General features: G+C 41.2%; 1 pseudogene; it reads left to right on the top strand.

Annotated features, from left to right (window-relative positions):
- Window positions 1-4035, top strand: part of LOC145653003 (NACHT, LRR and PYD domains-containing protein 12-like) — an 18197-nt pseudogene extending 14162 nt beyond the window's left edge.
- The last annotated feature ends 13465 nt before the right edge of the window (window positions 4036-17500 follow it).

The raw sequence follows: 17500 nt of genomic DNA, 5'->3' as shown, positions 1-17500 counted from the left end.
ACTCAGGAGTGAAGCAGCTCTCTGCTCTACTGAAGGATCCACACTGTCAACTGGAGAAACTAGAGTGAGTCACTGACTTACTGTCTCTTTACACACATACACACACACACACACACACACACACACACAGTCAGTATCATCTCACAGCCACACTCACACACAGACAGTGGGTGTCCTCTCACTCACACACACACAGTCAGTATCCTTTCAAAAACGCGCACAACACACAGACAGTCAGTATCCTCTCAAGAGTGTACACAAAAACACACACATGAACAGTGGCTATCCTATTACTCTTTGACACACACACACACTCAGGATCATCACACACACACTCAGTATCCTCTCACGTGCACACATCACACACACACACACACACACGCACGCACAGTCAAAATCCTCTCACTCATACATGCAAACACACACACACACTCACTGCGTGAGAGGATGTTGTCAGTATTCTCACACACACACACACACATGCAGTCAATACCCCTGCCTGACACACACAGACAAATATCCATCCCACAAACACGCGCACACACACACAATGGGTGTCCTCTCACTCACACACACACAATGTGTGCTGATCTGTAAGTGTGAGGAGTTTTTTCTCCTTCTCTCTACAGGCTGTATAACTGCAGTATTACAGATGAAGGTTGTGCTGCTCTGGCTTCAGCACTGAGGTCAAACCCCTCATCACACCTGAGAGAGCTGAATCTGAACTCCAATAAACCAGGAGACTCAGGAGTGAAGCAGCTCTCTGCTCTACTGAAAGATCCACACTGTAAACTGGAGAAACTACAGTGAGTTACTGATTTAATGTCTCTTTATAAACACACACACAGACAATTGGTGTCCTATCACTCTCTCTTTCTCTCTCTCACACACACACACACACACACACACACACACACACACACACACACACAGTGGGTGTCCAATCAGTCTTTCAAACACACATCCTCAGTATCCTCTCCCACACACCCATCACACACACACACACACACACACACACACACACACACACACACACACACAGTGGGTGTCCAATCAGTCTTTCACATACACTTCCTCAGTATCCTCTCCCACGCACACATCACACACACACACACACACACACACGTACACAGAGTCAATATCCTCTCACACACATGAGCACACTCAATATCATCAGTCAGTACCCTCAAACACACGCACACAATATCCTCACACATACACTGTCATTATGTTCTCTCTCTCACACACACACACACACACACACACACACACACACACACACACACACTGTCAGTATGCTCCTTCTCTCTCTCTCTCTCACACACACACACACTGTCAGAATCCTCTCACTCACACTTACACACACACACACACACACACACAGATATAATTGCTATTACCCTCTCTCTTTCTGACACACGCATACCATCACTGTATTAATTAGCTTCACATTTACACACTTTCACTCACTCATTCTCTCTGAATACACACATACTATCACTGCATCACTATCACAACATGTATTGTGTGTGTGTTTGCACATGTGTACTGACAGACACTTACAGAATTGTGAGGAATTTTTCTCCTTCTCTCTGCAGGCTAGTTAACTGCAGTATTACAGATAAAGGTTGTGCTGCTCTGGCTTCAGCTCTGAGGTTAAACCCCTCATCACACCTGAGAGAGCTGAATCTGAACTACAATAAACCAGGAGACTCAGGAGTGAAGCAGCTCTCTGCTCTACTGAAGGATCCACTCTGTAAACTGGAGAAACTACAGTGAGTTACTCACATACTCTCTCTCTCTCACATACACACAAGCGCACACACACACACACACACACACACACAGTGGGTGTCCTCTCACTCTCTCACACACACACACACACACAGTCAATATCCTCTCACTCACACACGCAAGCACACACACATACACAGCGTGAGAGGATGTTGTCAGTATCCTCTCACACACACAGTCAGAATCCTCTCTCACAAACACACACACGCTGTCAGTATCCTCACACACACACACACACACACTCAATATCATCACACTCACAGTCAGTATCCTCACGCACACGCGCGCGCACACACACACACACATACCAGCAGAATCCTCTCACACACATACACAGTCATTATCCTCTCTCACTGACACACACACACACACACACACACACACACACACACACACACACACACACACACACACAGTTGTATTGTATTAATGTATTGTATTAATGTATTATATTAGATTCACATTCACAAACTCTCTCTTTCATTCACTCACTCACATTGTTCCTAAGTTCAGTGGATTCTTTAAAAAATTCTAATTATTTGCTGAGACAAAATCTCACCTACAGCTGCAGTAACATAAATGTAAACCCAAACTCACTTTAGATTTAAAACTTTGATGCTTGCCTACAAAGCCAAAAATGGACCAGCCCCTTCACACATGAGGTCAATGGTCAAAGCCCGATCCGTATCTCGAGTACTTCGAACCTCAAGTTCGGCTCGGCTTGAAATACCTTGCTTCAGGGCTCATGGACGACAAGCATCGAGACCATTTTCTGTCCTGGCTCCAAGATGGTGGAATGAACTCCCACTTGCTGTCCAGACAGCCGAGTCCCTTGCAGTCTTCAAACACAGACTGAAGACCCATCTATTTGTAGAATATTTAAAGGACAACTGACACTGCTCCCATATTGACTGACTAAATGAGTACTTATTGTAGGGTAGTGTTTATGTTGTTTGTTGTTTAACAAACTCTAGCACATTGTTTACAGTATTCTAGTTCATTGGTATGTTTGGTTCTAACCTACTGTACTGTACTAGGATATATTCTATGAGTAAATGACAAAGCACTTGTGTAAGTTGTTCTGGATAAGAGCGTCTGCTAAATGTCATAAATGTAAAATGTTATCATGTAGACACACACAACCAGAGCATGAGCAGCTTGATGGAGAACTGGATGTAACAATGAGCTCATAGAAAACTCTATAGGGACTGTGACTGATTAACATTACTGATGTAAACCAATAAGAATTAGACCTATTTCACCCCTACACAATATAGCAGTCAGGTACCAGTCTAGTGTGTGTGTGTGTGTGTGTGTGTGTGTGTGTGTAATGGTAATTGAGCTTGTGTACAGAGTCCGATGCCTGACTGATGGGTGTGTGTTCATGTCTGATCTTTCTGTCCTATTCTCTGTCTCACAGTATCCGGCCACTATTGAGGTGATGTGGTCTGAGTCTCCCACACAGAGAAGAGGATGAACAAACACACATAATTCATCATATGATTCTCCATGGTAACGTGTGTTAGTGTGAATATGTGTGAACAAGACTGCAGCACAGGGCTGTGTGTCCTCCCCATGTCTTCCAGCTTCTAGACACCACACACACCTGACCTGGACGTTACACACACACACACACACACACACACACACACACACACACACACACACACACACACACACACACACCTGATCTGATCTGATCTGATCTGAAACTCTGCTGCCTTCCTGTTCTCTGGTGCTCATTAGTTTGAAGTTTACAGAGATAATTAAAACTAAACCTACATATGAGTGTAAAGGAAAAAAAAAATGTACAGTTTTATACTTTCCCCAAATTACCCCATAAAAACACATTTGTAACATTATGAGGCCGCCATCATGGATAATTGGAATTGATTTCTTCCTTTGAGTGTGAAACTCTACAAGAAAAACAGAAGATGTGTCTGGTAGACTTATGTCTTTGATGATGATGTGTATGACAGAGTTATGTGGATGTTGATTTGGTTCTGCTTCGAACTTTAATGTGTAAATACCACCTGAATTTAAAATGCTGTCTGCAGTAAATGAAGATGTAGGAGTGTTCTTATGAAAGGCAGTGGGTATAATGGCTTCCACTACTAACTAGTTACATTAGTTTAATTTCTCCAGTGTACCAATAAACAACACTGCATTCACACAGATTATGGATGTAACCCTTAATATTGTATCATATAAGCAGCAGTAAACCTCTAACCCAACCGTAAAGTGCTGTTATTTGTTTATTTATACACAAAAATGTACATTCTGCATGGGACTATCAAGTTAGAAGGAGGAACCAAGAGAGGGGATGTGGAAATCCATCACGAAGCCATAACGGACTGAGAATTACTGGACACGCCATTAGAGTGTCGTTCTGACACAAAAGCTCCTGCTAACCAGTGGCCTCCCAGTAAGATTTTGTGAAACTAACCCTATATTCAGGACTCTCATACACAGACTCAAACATGGTTTTGCACAACAATAATAGCTGCAGCCAATTTTTGTTATCCTGAATGGGAGATCTCCATAGCCGTGAAGAATATATGGGGGGTGGGAATAAAATAAAATAATAAAAAAGAAAAAATAAATAATAATAATTTCTATATATATAAACTGAGAGAGAGAGAGAGAGCAATTTTTTTCCATCAGTCTACTTCCTGTATTTCACCATTTGGGTTGCAAACCCATAACAACATCTTTGGGACCAGAACTGCACCTAAATATTGAGTGTGTGTGTGAGTTTCCTCTATGGACACTGTGTGTCTGTTCAGTAGAAACACTCACATTGTTCAGAGCAAATAGAAGTTTTGGAGGAGACGTGATCAATCTGGCATTTCTGCAGTCATATGCGTTTATTTGGGAAATTCTAAAGTATTCCTCACAGAAAGGTGCGCACACAGTATTTTACTGCAAACATGAAGAAAAACTACATCAGAATTCATAAGTCCAGTTTGGTTCATGTAGCGCCATCTATTGGCTAATGGAGGAACAGCTCTCCTTAAGCTCTATGGTTGCTAGGCAACAGGCGCTTGTTTGGAGACTTGAACGAGGAAGTAGGAAAGAACATCTATAACATCTCCCTGAGCCAAGCCATTGTTCCTCAGTGCTTCAAGGCCACTTCTGTTGTGCCACTGCCAAAAAAAGTCACCAGCATTAACACTCAACGACTACTGCCCCGTAGCGCTCGCTCCCATCATGATGAAGTGCTTCGAAAAACTGGTGAAAGACCACATAATGTCAAGACTTCCTGCAACGCTCGACCTGCTCCAGTTTGCATACCAGTTTGCATGCCACATCAGCAACGCTTCACCAAAGCCTGACCCATCTGGAGAATAAGAACAGTTATGTGCGGATGCTTTTCATTGACTTCAGCTCCGCCTTCAACACAGTCATACCCCAACACTTGCTAAAGAAACCCAGCCCATTAGGCATTGGCATTCCATTGTGCAACTGGTTATTGGACTTCTCAGACAGACCACAGACAGTACGAGTTTGAGTAAACACCTCTGAGACCATCATCGTGAACACAGGAGTTGCCCAGGGCTGTGTGCTAAGCCCTCTGTTGTCACCCTGATGATTCATGATTGTTGTGCGACGACAACGACTCGGCATACAAAGAGGAAGTAAATCAACTAGTCGTCTGGTGCGACAGTAACAACCTGTCACTGACTGTCATCACGACAAAGGAAATATCATTGTCAACTTCAGGAGGAAGCACATGGTACATACTCCACTCACAATCCATGGTACTGCCGTAGAGTTAGGGAGAAGCATCAAGTTTCTAGAGGTGCACATTACAGATGATCTGACATGGACTACACACCACTTCCCCCATCAAAATGGCACAGCAGCGCCTTCACTTCCTGCGAAGGATGAGGAGAGCAAACCTTCCATCTCCTTCCTCACAATGTTCTATAGAGGCACCATAGAGAGCGTTCTGACCAGCAGCCTCCTGCTCTGGTATGGCAGCTGCACCGCCTCAGGCCAGAAATCTCTCCAGAGAGTGGTGAGGACAGCAAAGAAAGTCATCAGAACCTCACTTCCATCTATACATGGTCTATACCTGTCACGCTGCCTCAGCACAGCCTCCAAGATGGTCAGGAATCCCACCCATCCTGACCATAGACTGTTCAGCCTTCTGGAGGTTGCAGTCCTGAATGTCCCTCTGGAACTTTTTCCTGGCCCGGAGGTCGTAGAGCTTGTTGTCCAGAGACTGGACATTGGCTAGCAGAATGCTAGGTAAGGGAGCTCGGTGTGCCCGAGCCCTCAGCCTGTTCCTGATGCCGGCTTGCTTCCCTCGAGGCCTTTTCCTCGTGTCGCGTCCTTTGTTTAGAGAAGTAATGGATTACTTTGAGTAACTACATCAACACTGCCAGCGTGTTCTCCATCATAAAACAAAATCATATAATCATCTCTGTAACAATGTGGTGTTTTTCTGATTGTCTGTTGGTGTTTATTCCCAAATAGGAGCTGGAGCACAATGTCATGTCTCTGGTGAAGAAGGAGCTGAAGAGGTTTAAGATACTGCTGAGTCCAGATTACCCAGCATGCTCTGAGAGAGACGTGGAGTATGAGGAGGATCAGATCAGTGTCAGAGAGGGATCGTTAAAGATCACACTGCACATCCTGAGTAACATGAACCAGACAGACCTCGCTAACACACAATAAGAGACCAGTAAGAGATCTGGGTCATTGTGTTATGATGGCAGTATCCTCTAAATTTTGTCTTCTGTGTTTGGGCAAAGTGGCTTTTTTTAAGAATATTGACTGACATTAGAAATAATAATGTAAAATCTTTAACATATTCTGTTTATTAGAGCTGGACTCTGTATATCAGCAAAAGCACAAACTGATGGAGAAATTTAAAAGAATTATTGAAGGAATCTCGCAACATGGCAGCTCAACTCTTCTGAATGAGATCTACACAGAGCTCTACATCACAGAGGGAGGGAGTGGAGAGGTCAATAATGAACATGAGGTGAGACAGATTGAGACAGCATCCAGGAGACCAGCAACACAGGAGATACCCATCAAATGCAATGACCTCTTTAAAGACAAACCCATCAGAAGAGTGCTGACTGAAGGAGTTGCTGGAATTCGGAAAACTGTCTCTGTACAGAAGTTCATTCTGGACTGGGCTGAAGGAAGAGAAAATCAAAATGTTATGGAAATATAAATACTTCCTTTTAGGGAACTGAATTTGATGAAGGAGAAAAAGTTCAGTCTGATGGATCTGCATCAAGGCAGCAAGCAATAACAATAAATAGTGTTGAAAGCCCTAATCTATAGGGTGGTAAGAATTAGAAATATGAAATGCCCTGATTTACCTTAGAACTCTTTCTAGCCCCAAACACATAGCTCGCATACACACATGCCCACAAATCCAAATATCATTAAAAAAAGGCAATTTTTTAAAAATTTTAATTTCTTAAACAAGTCAGTGGCCTTTGGATAAGCAAGCTAGAAATATTTGTCTTAGTTTACCATATGATAATTGCATTGTTTCTTTTTTTATTGTCTTATTAATTTTCTTTTGTTGATATGTTTTTGTCAGAATAAAATCTGTGACAGAACTGGTTGACGATTGTGTGAAAAGCGATGATCAAACTAGAGTGCTTACAACCACCCACAAACAAATCATGAGGGATAAAAAAGCACTTTCTCTTGAGAAACAAATCACAAGTGAGAAGATGCAGGATCGTTTATGACAAACGTATTTTGTTGTCTGATTTTAGGACTCAAGACTCTTGTATGGGTATTAAGAATCTGATTGTATACAGCATTCTTTTTGTTTTTTTGTTACTGTAAAATGTCTAAGTCATTGTTTTGATGTTAGGATGCAAGTATCATTTTCATGTATCATTTGTGGTCCTAGCAATAGTGGAAAATCTTTTTTCATCAATTCATTACATGAAAATTGTAATGAGACATTGTCTAAAGTTACTGGTAAAATTGTACTGTGTTATACATGTCGTCAACCTCTGTAGGAGGAGATGATGAATAAAATAAACATTCATTTTGTTCAGGGAATACCTGAATCTTTGTGTTATAATGAAGCGTTTCGCCTCAGCAAGACTAACCTAATTTTAGACAATTTGATGAATAATGCTATTAAAAATTAAGTAGAAAAGGCCTTTCAAAATACACTCATCACAGGAAACTGTGTTGTATTTGGTAAAAAATATGTTTTTACAGACCAGCAGAACTAGCAACCTGAACACAAACTAAATTATTTTATTTTAAGAACCCCAGAGACAAGTCACAGATGAGTGTACTGGTTCATCAGATGTATCCCTGTAATGCTAAATACTTTATAAAACATTTTCAACACATCACCTGTAGACCTTATGGATATTTATTTGTAGACTTGAAAGCTCAAACGCCAAAAGAGCTTCGTCTTAGATCAAGTGTGTTTTCATTGGAGAACCCCTGCGGTGTACGGTCCTAAGAAAAAAGCTTTAAAATATTGAAAATATGTCTACTATCATTTATTATCAGGAAATCTTGAGAATAAGTCCATCCCCAAGAGATCCTGAGGCATCCCTGTTAGTGACAGCAATGTCGCTGAACCTCGTTGCCAATATTGCAGGCAAGTCATATTAGCTGATAGAGATCATCTTAAAACAACTCCGACCAGAACTTGTTCCACGCGTGTAGAGGTCATAACATTTCAGTGATCCTGAGATAGCAAGCAGACATAAATCAGTCAGATCTCATCTCGTGAAACCGAGTGCTCTCAGCCCACGTCCGGAAAGGCCAAATAACTGGCCACGACTTGATACGATGATTGGCAGATGCTTGATACTAGACTGTGATTCACACCAGGAAAGCAGGCCTCAGGTCTCTGCCATGTGGCTACCAGACACTACTGACACATCCAACACAGAGCCTATCGCCAGTTGTCACTAGCAAGTCTGGTTTGATGAATGAAGTCGATGCTGGGACCCTACGTTTGGTCCATACTTGAATCTTCTGCTTCTGCAATGTCTGCTCAACCCTCTGCACAATCCGATAATGTCGTGCGCATCTAGTGTCATGGGTAATGTCACAAATCTGGAGAATATGATTCAATGTCTCCACTTGGTGACAAGCGCCATGGTAAGATCGATCCATCACTTGTCAGTTAAAACCTCTACCGCATTGTGCCTTAGTTGATAAAAGGCCACCCCTTTCTGTTTCCCCGTCTCCATCTTCGGGGTATACAACTTTCTCAGGTGACTTCAGCCAGAAGTGACTGGCTGGGTCAATATCTTGCACATCCAACTCCTTCCCATCCACGGAACAGGCCAGATAATTTGCCCATGCTTCTCGAACCTCAGCTTTCGATGATACCACAAGTCCATTTATACGGCATACTTGATTGATTGACTTTAATATATAACCATAGGACCTTTGATGTTTAATCACCTCCACCACAGGACTTTGGCTAATTGCCAACTTGGAAAAGCGGTTCTTCTGTAGCATAGGAATCGACATGCCAAAACACGGAATGCCGATTCCTCCATCTTTAGTATTCATGTGGAGGTACCTGAGGGGCGTGTCCTTAGGTAGCTGAAGCCACCTTCGGACATAGCACCTCACCAGGATGTTCCTTTTCTTCAAGGTGTTACGATGTGCATTCCCCAATATCAGTTCGTGTGTCAATTTTGGAATCAGAACGGTCCTAAGCAGCACCAATCCCTGGTAAGGCTTCAATGGTGCCTTTGACAATTCCTGCAGACCATTCTCTAATTTCCTTGTATGTTTGGGAGTCACCCTCCCTTTCCAGTTGAAGTCCAACCTGAGATAGTGAACCACCTCATCCATACCCAACTGGTGGATTCAGTCAGCCCCATATCGATAAATGGCAGGAAGAAGCATCATGCGTTTCTGTTTTCCATCCTTCACTATAGATAGCCCGAATTATTTCTTTGCATTAAGCCTCATCCCAGCCATCGAAAGTGACTTGCCCAGCCCATCCAATTTCTCTTGCAATCTTTCCGGCTTTCCGGCAAACAACACCAGATCATCGGCATAGGCCAAAGAACTAATTATCGGCCCGTCCAAACAAAAGCCAATCTCCGGGAGAGATTCCTTCAAGAGAATGTCCAGTGTCAGTATGAAGAGAAGAGGTGCAAGGGGATCACCTTGCCTCACTCCTTGCCCACATATAACAGATCGCGATCCTAACTGGACTTGGGCATGGTCATAAAGGTAGCGAAGGTAGTTCGTCAAAGGTGGAGGGATACCAGACACCTCCACAGTGGACAGAAGTGTATGATGCGAAACTGAATCAAAAGCCTTCGACACATTCACGAAGAGCATGGAGATGGCCATGTAACTAAGAGAGGCATAGTTACTCCCGCCACGTATGTCTACATGACTAAAGTCAAATCTACCGATGCCAAATACCCTTCATTCCCCCCAGTGGTGGAAGGTTATATTATGTAAGGCGTCAACTGATCTCATACTTTCCATCTGCAAATTGGCTTTTAACCTACACCACAGTAACATCCCTCTGAAGGATCACCAGCATCGGCTTTTGAAAAGACAGAAAAGGTGCAAAATTGTTTGCTAATAAAAAAGCGTCTATAGCTACAAATAGAAAAGCTATTAACCAGTCTGGAGGTTTCCTCTTACCCTTGCTTAGCATAGTAATACCCTTTATAAGCAGTTTGATAGCTTCACGCAAAGGTGACACAGGAGAGTGCTGAGAAGATGTGTTTGGTTTCACATCATCAGTTGGATTAACTTAGAAACATCATGTCCGGTAAAGAAAATTTAAGACAGACTGTGGAAAATGGCTTAGACAATGTGATGCAGAACATTTTAACCAGGTCTGACTTGAAACTTTATGAAATGGCAACATTTTATGCTTTGGGGTTGCAAAGATTTTTAAACATAGTTGGAGAAGAAGAAACGGCTCGAGTGACCCTATCCCTCCCCGCCGAACCTGAAAATAAAACGGTGACTGAAGAAAATGGACAAATGGGTGAAGATTAAATGGCTAAAGAGGTTATAGGTAACGTCCCTGTGAGAGCCATAACAATGCTTCCTACATCATGCACAAAATCACTAAATCTGGTAATGTAGCATTGTGGAACGATGAAGGAGAGTTTATTTTCAAAGGAAAAACTTAAGGGATCGCACATGTTGGACTTTGCTTAAAAACCTAACAGCAACCCAAAAGATTGATGATCAGTGACCTTTAGGGTGGTATGAATTGCTGCTTGCCATAACTGAATTAAGTACACCGTATTCAACCATTCCTAATGGGGTTTGTCAAAAACTGTAAAATATTAAAAAATCTAAATCTTTGTATTCACTGCATGATTCACCTCCTTCCCCTTCTTGCTCTAATAGTGATGACTATAATTCTTCTTCTAGTCTCCAACTCCCTGCTTCTAAATCCCTTTTAACTTGGAATTGGATTAAACTTATTGGGACACCCAACCCACTTGAATAAGTATATCTTTTCTTGGTTCCTATTTTTTTCCAGATGGAATCCTTTCTATTATAAAGGCTTTGTCTTTTCCCACTATAATCCTTTGGAGCTTTTCTTCATAAAAGGTCCCTTTTTCATGGTTGGTCGCTCCTATTGTTCATGTTCCATGGTTTCCTTGTCATGTTTCTTTCTCCATTCCGTTCCAGTCCTTGTTTTGGTTTTCACTGTTCATGATTTGCACCTGTGCCTTGTTTAGTGTTCATTAGTTCATGTATTTAAACCCTGTCTGATGGCCTGTGTTTTTTTCTTTTTTTACTGTTCCTTGAATGCCTGCATGGATGTTTTTGAAAACCCCTATCTGTAAGTTTGCACTCCATACCTTTGTGTTTATCCTAGCCACACATGACTATCCAATTGCATGAGGGTTTATTTTCAAAAATCAAATGAATCTATGGAATCAGGCAGGTAAGCGTGGTCGGGTTGGTCCAGGGTCAAAACATGGGTAGTGTCCAAGGGTCAGGCGGGAGATGAGGTCTAAAAAGCAGGCAGGAGTCAATAACCAGGAATGCAAGATTCTGAAATGCTCAGTATGCCATATAGGATTAGCAATATTTGCAATGTGAACACAGGTGAGGGAAGCTTATAAAGGAGCAGTAATGAGGAGAATGAGAATCAGGTGTGTGCTAGAACTCTGGTGAGTCAGGTCGGGTGAGTGGGTGTGGCTGTGCAGGGCTGAGTGGTTCAAGGGGTTCATAACACCTAGCCTCTTTTAGAGCCCATTTCCCCTGTTTGCCTTCATGTGTTTTTGATTTATCATGTATCCCTGTAATCTCCGTATTGGTAAACTGACCCTGGACTACTGATGACTACGACTCTGGATTTGTCCCTGATAAATCTCGCTCATCTCTGCACATGTGTCCTCCTCCTTAACCCCCACTGTTACACCCTTCTATATTTCCCCATCATAATCCCATAATTTGTATATGGGAGGGTCTCTGTAAAATAACATTCATAAATTCTGATCGCATGTTTCCTTTGTCTTTTTAATGAAATTCTGACGAGATCGCCGACTCTAAACTTGAAGCTTAGTTTTCACTTCTTTTGGTTGAAACAACCTGTACAAGGTTTCAAACACCTTGAAGGAATTTCCCTCATTCACGTCTGTGAGTTTCATTTTGATGCTGCACCACATCAATGTATTTCTTGTATTGATGGCTGTGAAGTATCTCCACATTTTGATTTTCAATGTCCTGTTGAACCGTTCACCCCATTCCAGTAGCAAAGTGAGTGTTATGGTTTTTCATTGTTTTGAAACCTTTGTTAAATTCTTTCCCTTCAACAATATGAAGTTTTTTAAGACTCTGCCTTCTATTAGAATCAAAACAAAGGCTTTGGAAACCTCCATAGCCAAACTTACTTGGACTGTGTGTGTATAAAATCATTATTCTCTGAAGTTGGTCATGTCCACCATATCGGCTTGCCATTGTAATCTCTTTTTTACAATGGCTGTTACGTTTTCAATTTCAGAGTTTGGTTTAAGTAGGGTGTCTGCATCCTGAGCTGCTAACCAGTTTGATTTCCTTATCAACCCTTTTACCGATTTAATTCACTACAAACCTTTTCAGACTCTTGACCCCTTCATAGGACCAGGGGTTTGAGGAGTACAGTAACTATTATTCAGCAGACCTTCAGTCATAGTGAACTGAATGAAACACAATGAAGAGACTGCTAGAATGGAATATGGTTTTATTAAAATCTTTTCAGCAAAAGAGGTTTTATGTTCAGCTAAAAATGAAAGCAGGTTTTGTGATGTTTGCCCGAGTGCCGCAGGACACTCCCTCAGCTGTGACACCCATTTATTAACATTGAACATATAAGAGGACGGTGTCACTCACATTAACGGTTAACACAACTACAGACAACTCACATTAAATAGCATGAACATAAACACAGGCTACAATGTCAACAGTGGTCTCACAAATATTAACGATAGTTACACAGGCATCCATAGACAATGAGCAACAACGTCGCACACACTAGCAGGGGTTTATACACAGACAAACATAACACTAAACCCTGTGGTTACAAATAACACAGTTGTGAATCTCACTGCTTGTGGCAGCCCATACCATGTGACTAGTGTGGGGGGAGCATCCTGTGACAGGTTTATATACATCAACCTTTTCATCTTTACTTAGTTTCAAAACACAAACATCAATTACATAGGTGAATATGTATAATACATGCCCATTTTTACATTAATCTAACTTTTCAAACAATTCAAAAGGAACGTGAATTATATATGCATGTAAAGGATAACGTATTATTAGCTTCGGATACTAGAGAATAGATACAGTTTTGATCTTATTGGTGTCTCATCCTGTTCTGACTCTGATTTCAATGGTTTTGCATTACAGCATGATCAACTGCTTCATCAGCTCTTTTCTCAGGTGAAGGACCAGAGCAGGTGTCGATGAGGTTTCCCATATGACCACATTACCCTGGTTCAGGTGTTCCTGCAGATTCCAGTAGTCCATGACATCTTTGTGCACATTCTCCCGCACGCTGTGACTTCTATTTGTTTTGTTTTTTTCTTTGATCTCTGAGAGCGGCTTTGATGTTCTCTTCCTCTTGCAGGTCAGTTACTACTACCTCAGCGATACCTTCATCCTCGAGCAAGATTTAGGGTATCTGAATTCCGCAGAGCTTCAAACCTCTGGACAGTGTGTGGGTTAGCCATAGCTTAAACAGTTTCTTTATCAGTCTCGGTGCATTGAGGCTGAAAGGAGTCATCGAGATCATACTGGCATGTGTTGATGGTGACTAGGGTGGTGAATAGCGCAGGCGTAGCAGTTTTCCCTCATATCGTCATCAATAACTATCCAGTAGGTTCCTGATCACAGCTCCAATGACCTGCACCCATAGGAGTCTGGGTATAGGATATGAGACCTGATTTTAGCCTAATCGTAGGAGTCGGAGTATAGACTATGCTTTTTGGCCTAAAGTCATTACATAATATTTTTCTAAATGTGTATTCCAGCATGGGTAGGGGAGTGGGGTGGGTGATTGACAGCTGTCAATCAATCAAAATCAAGCAATAAGTCATTTTGTTGACAAGTGTATTCTATTCTCTCTGACAGTTGTCCATCCCCCCATTTTGGAAAGTCCCATATTGTATAGGTTCTCACTCAGCCTTTACTATGTGTTTAAAAAGTACCCAAATTAACCAGAGTAACTTTAGTTATGACTATGATTACGTCTGGTGCGACTGGACAAGCAAGGCCAGGTGCTCGCAGATGTAGAGTAATACATTTATTGTATTCCAAATTCATAATGGGTGAATAAGATCAAAACCAAGCCAAGACAGGGGTAATCCAAATCATAAAGGTAAACAGTTCAAGTTAAAAACCAGAGATCAATCATACACCAGGCAAACTATTCCAAAAAAGGGGCAGGCAAAAATCGATACACAGGATAGAAGTCAAAGACTGCTCAGTAAGCACAGTTGAAACTAGTGGCAATATTTGGCAATACTGGTAAGTTCTAAGAAGGTTTATATACAGTTGAAAGTAGGGAAACGGGTGATGAGGATCTGAAGGAATGTATGATTGGTTGAGTCGGTAGCCGTGTGACGAACAGCACGTTAGGAGTTATAGTGTGCTTGGGGTTTGGCCGACATGACAGCTTGATAATTTAATCATTTTTTAATGTATTTAAATATATTCAAATATAATCCCACATTTGAGGATATTCCTGTTCCCATGTAAATAATATTATTTACAATGTAATGAATAAAATTTCCACTACCCCCAAAAAATATTGATGTTTTATGTAAAAAATATTTTAGTCAAAGATTTTACTCAACAGTGTACAAATGTACATATTCATTGTGTGAGTTCCAAGTGTGTGGTTTTTTTATTTTTTATTTTTTAAAGCTGGGTCATTTATACCAGATATAAACACCAATTCTGAGTGGGACTGGATCACACCCTGTTACACCTTGACTTTTCATCCGTTTCTCCATTTCATCTCAATTGTATTCAGATTTTATGCCACTGACATTTCTTCTGCTTGTGGGTAAAAGATTGCTGTGCATATTAATTACATCAGTAAAAAAAAAAGTCTTTAAGTTGTGCCAGGACCTCAGAACAAACTGAACTGACACATCTACACTCAGAACACTCCATCCTCACACGTTGCTCTTATCTGATGTCATTTTTGGGTGTAAGCAAACTTGAATATCCATGTTCCAGAATAAGGATGTGATTCTGCTTGTGGAAGTCCTTTGATACAGACTGACATTTATGAAGACTGATTAGCATGTTTACTACAAATATATTTGCTTTCCAAAGTTGAGCAATCGGATCACATTGCATCACCGAGATATATGACACAAGGTGCTTATAAAACACAAACGCCTTATAAAGAGCATAACAAAGACATAACAACCACCAGGTGGTTAACAAATGGCGCACAACACACCCTTTGAGAGAGGCGTGGTGAAAACATAATTGTAACGGGTGGCTAGCAATGCCGGATGTCCACCACCAGAGGGCGGCCACAAGCTGGGAATTAATCATTAGCGTGACCCAACCGCAGGTGTCATCAACTCTATATAATTGCCTAACAAAGGCCACTCTTCGTGAAGCGTTGGTGTGCGCCACATGTACCTTTCGTTCGTATACAGTTGGTAGCTTCAAATACAAGATTTTCCTGTTGCCTTTCCTGCCTCTAGCATGAGGAAGTCTTCTCTCGTGTCTGTCTCTCACTGCTGGGGAAGTGCTCCCCTCTTATCAGGAGCAGATGTGCCTTCTATCGCAGGCTGTGTCCCTGTGTTTTTGTAGTTTGTCTTACATTTATCACCATTTATAGTGGGTCTTTTTTTTTTTTTTAACCATTTACCACTAAAGCTTGCCATGGGGTCACTGTGATGACATCTTTCCTGCTGTTGCATGCACACACACGTAAGCAAGTACACATATATACACACAGACACACTGGGCTGTTTGTACAAAAGCCTAATAAAAACATAAAAGCCATTAAACTGTATAAAAACAAAACCTATGTTAGAAAATATAGTTGTAAAATGTAATATTTACAGACCTGTATATAAATTGCACAATCTACCCCATTTAGTAGATGGGAAATTGTAAGAATGGGAAAACGGGTGTCCAGTAGATGGTGCCAAGGCTCCAATCTCCTGCTGCTCTCCTGTAATAACTAAATAAGGAAAGCCACTATTTTTTGGAATGAGGAGTTTAAGAATGTGGAATGTGTTCCAGAGATAAAACCAGGTGTGAAATGGTTGGGGTGAGACCTGTGGAGGAATGTGGCAGGCAGATGAACTGAAGTGAACTGAAAACACTTTATTCATGTCTGTCTAATTTGTTACTTAGCTTGTCACATGTAAACTACATTATATTACACATATAATACAAACCGCATAGATATAGACATGCTTGTAAACCATTAAAAATGGATTAACATAGAAGCAAATGAACTAGATTAACATAAGTCCATTTGCTGAATTCACTTGGGAATGTCCTTACAGGAATCTGATGGCTGCAGGCATAAAAGAACCTCGGAGCCTCACTGATCCACATGTGGGACATCGCTATAGCAACCATGAGGTAGTAATTCAAAAACATAGTGCAGGGGAAGAGGCAGGTTACCAAAATTTTGATTAAAGTTGATTTCCTAGCAGTTTGCTCCTTATAAAAATCAGCAAGAAGTCTGAGTGGGAGGACTATATTTTACAACTGAACACTTGACTATAGAACATGTGGGAATATGAAATTAAAACGTGCACTACACTCTAAAGACCTGTTTTGTTTTTTGTGTGTTACAAACTGAAGCCATGAGGTGAATGAAAATATGTTGCTCTCAATAAAGGAACTCTAAAATGTAGACAGAATGGATGTAAATTAAAAAAAACATTTTAAAAGATTGTAAATGCTTACAATACAGTAGAAACTTTGGAGTGGCTGAGTATTATAGGTAACATAGCTACTGTTCAGTGGTTAAAATACTGAATGTTATCCTAACCCCTATGCTTAAGTCTATGCCTGTCTAAGCCTTCCTTTATAAGCGTATATTTGATGTTGACCCTTGTGCTAGTCTTACCCAAAATCTCACCTCTAACTTATTCTAATTCAAAAGGAATTAATGGTTAACAAATGGTTAGTCTTAAGTAAGTTTAAGCTTAGAAGTAGTTATATGTCCAGCACTTTATCAATACGAAATCCTAAATGCACCCAGGATGTGAGC

This window comes from Electrophorus electricus, chromosome 21, assembly GCF_041902795.1.
Source record: "Electrophorus electricus isolate QZ-2024a chromosome 21, ASM4190279v1, whole genome shotgun sequence".
Classification (NCBI taxonomy): domain Eukaryota; kingdom Metazoa; phylum Chordata; class Actinopteri; order Gymnotiformes; family Gymnotidae; genus Electrophorus; species Electrophorus electricus.
The sequence above is the reverse complement of the archived record's forward strand: the minus strand, read 5'-3'. Positions and strand labels throughout refer to the sequence as shown.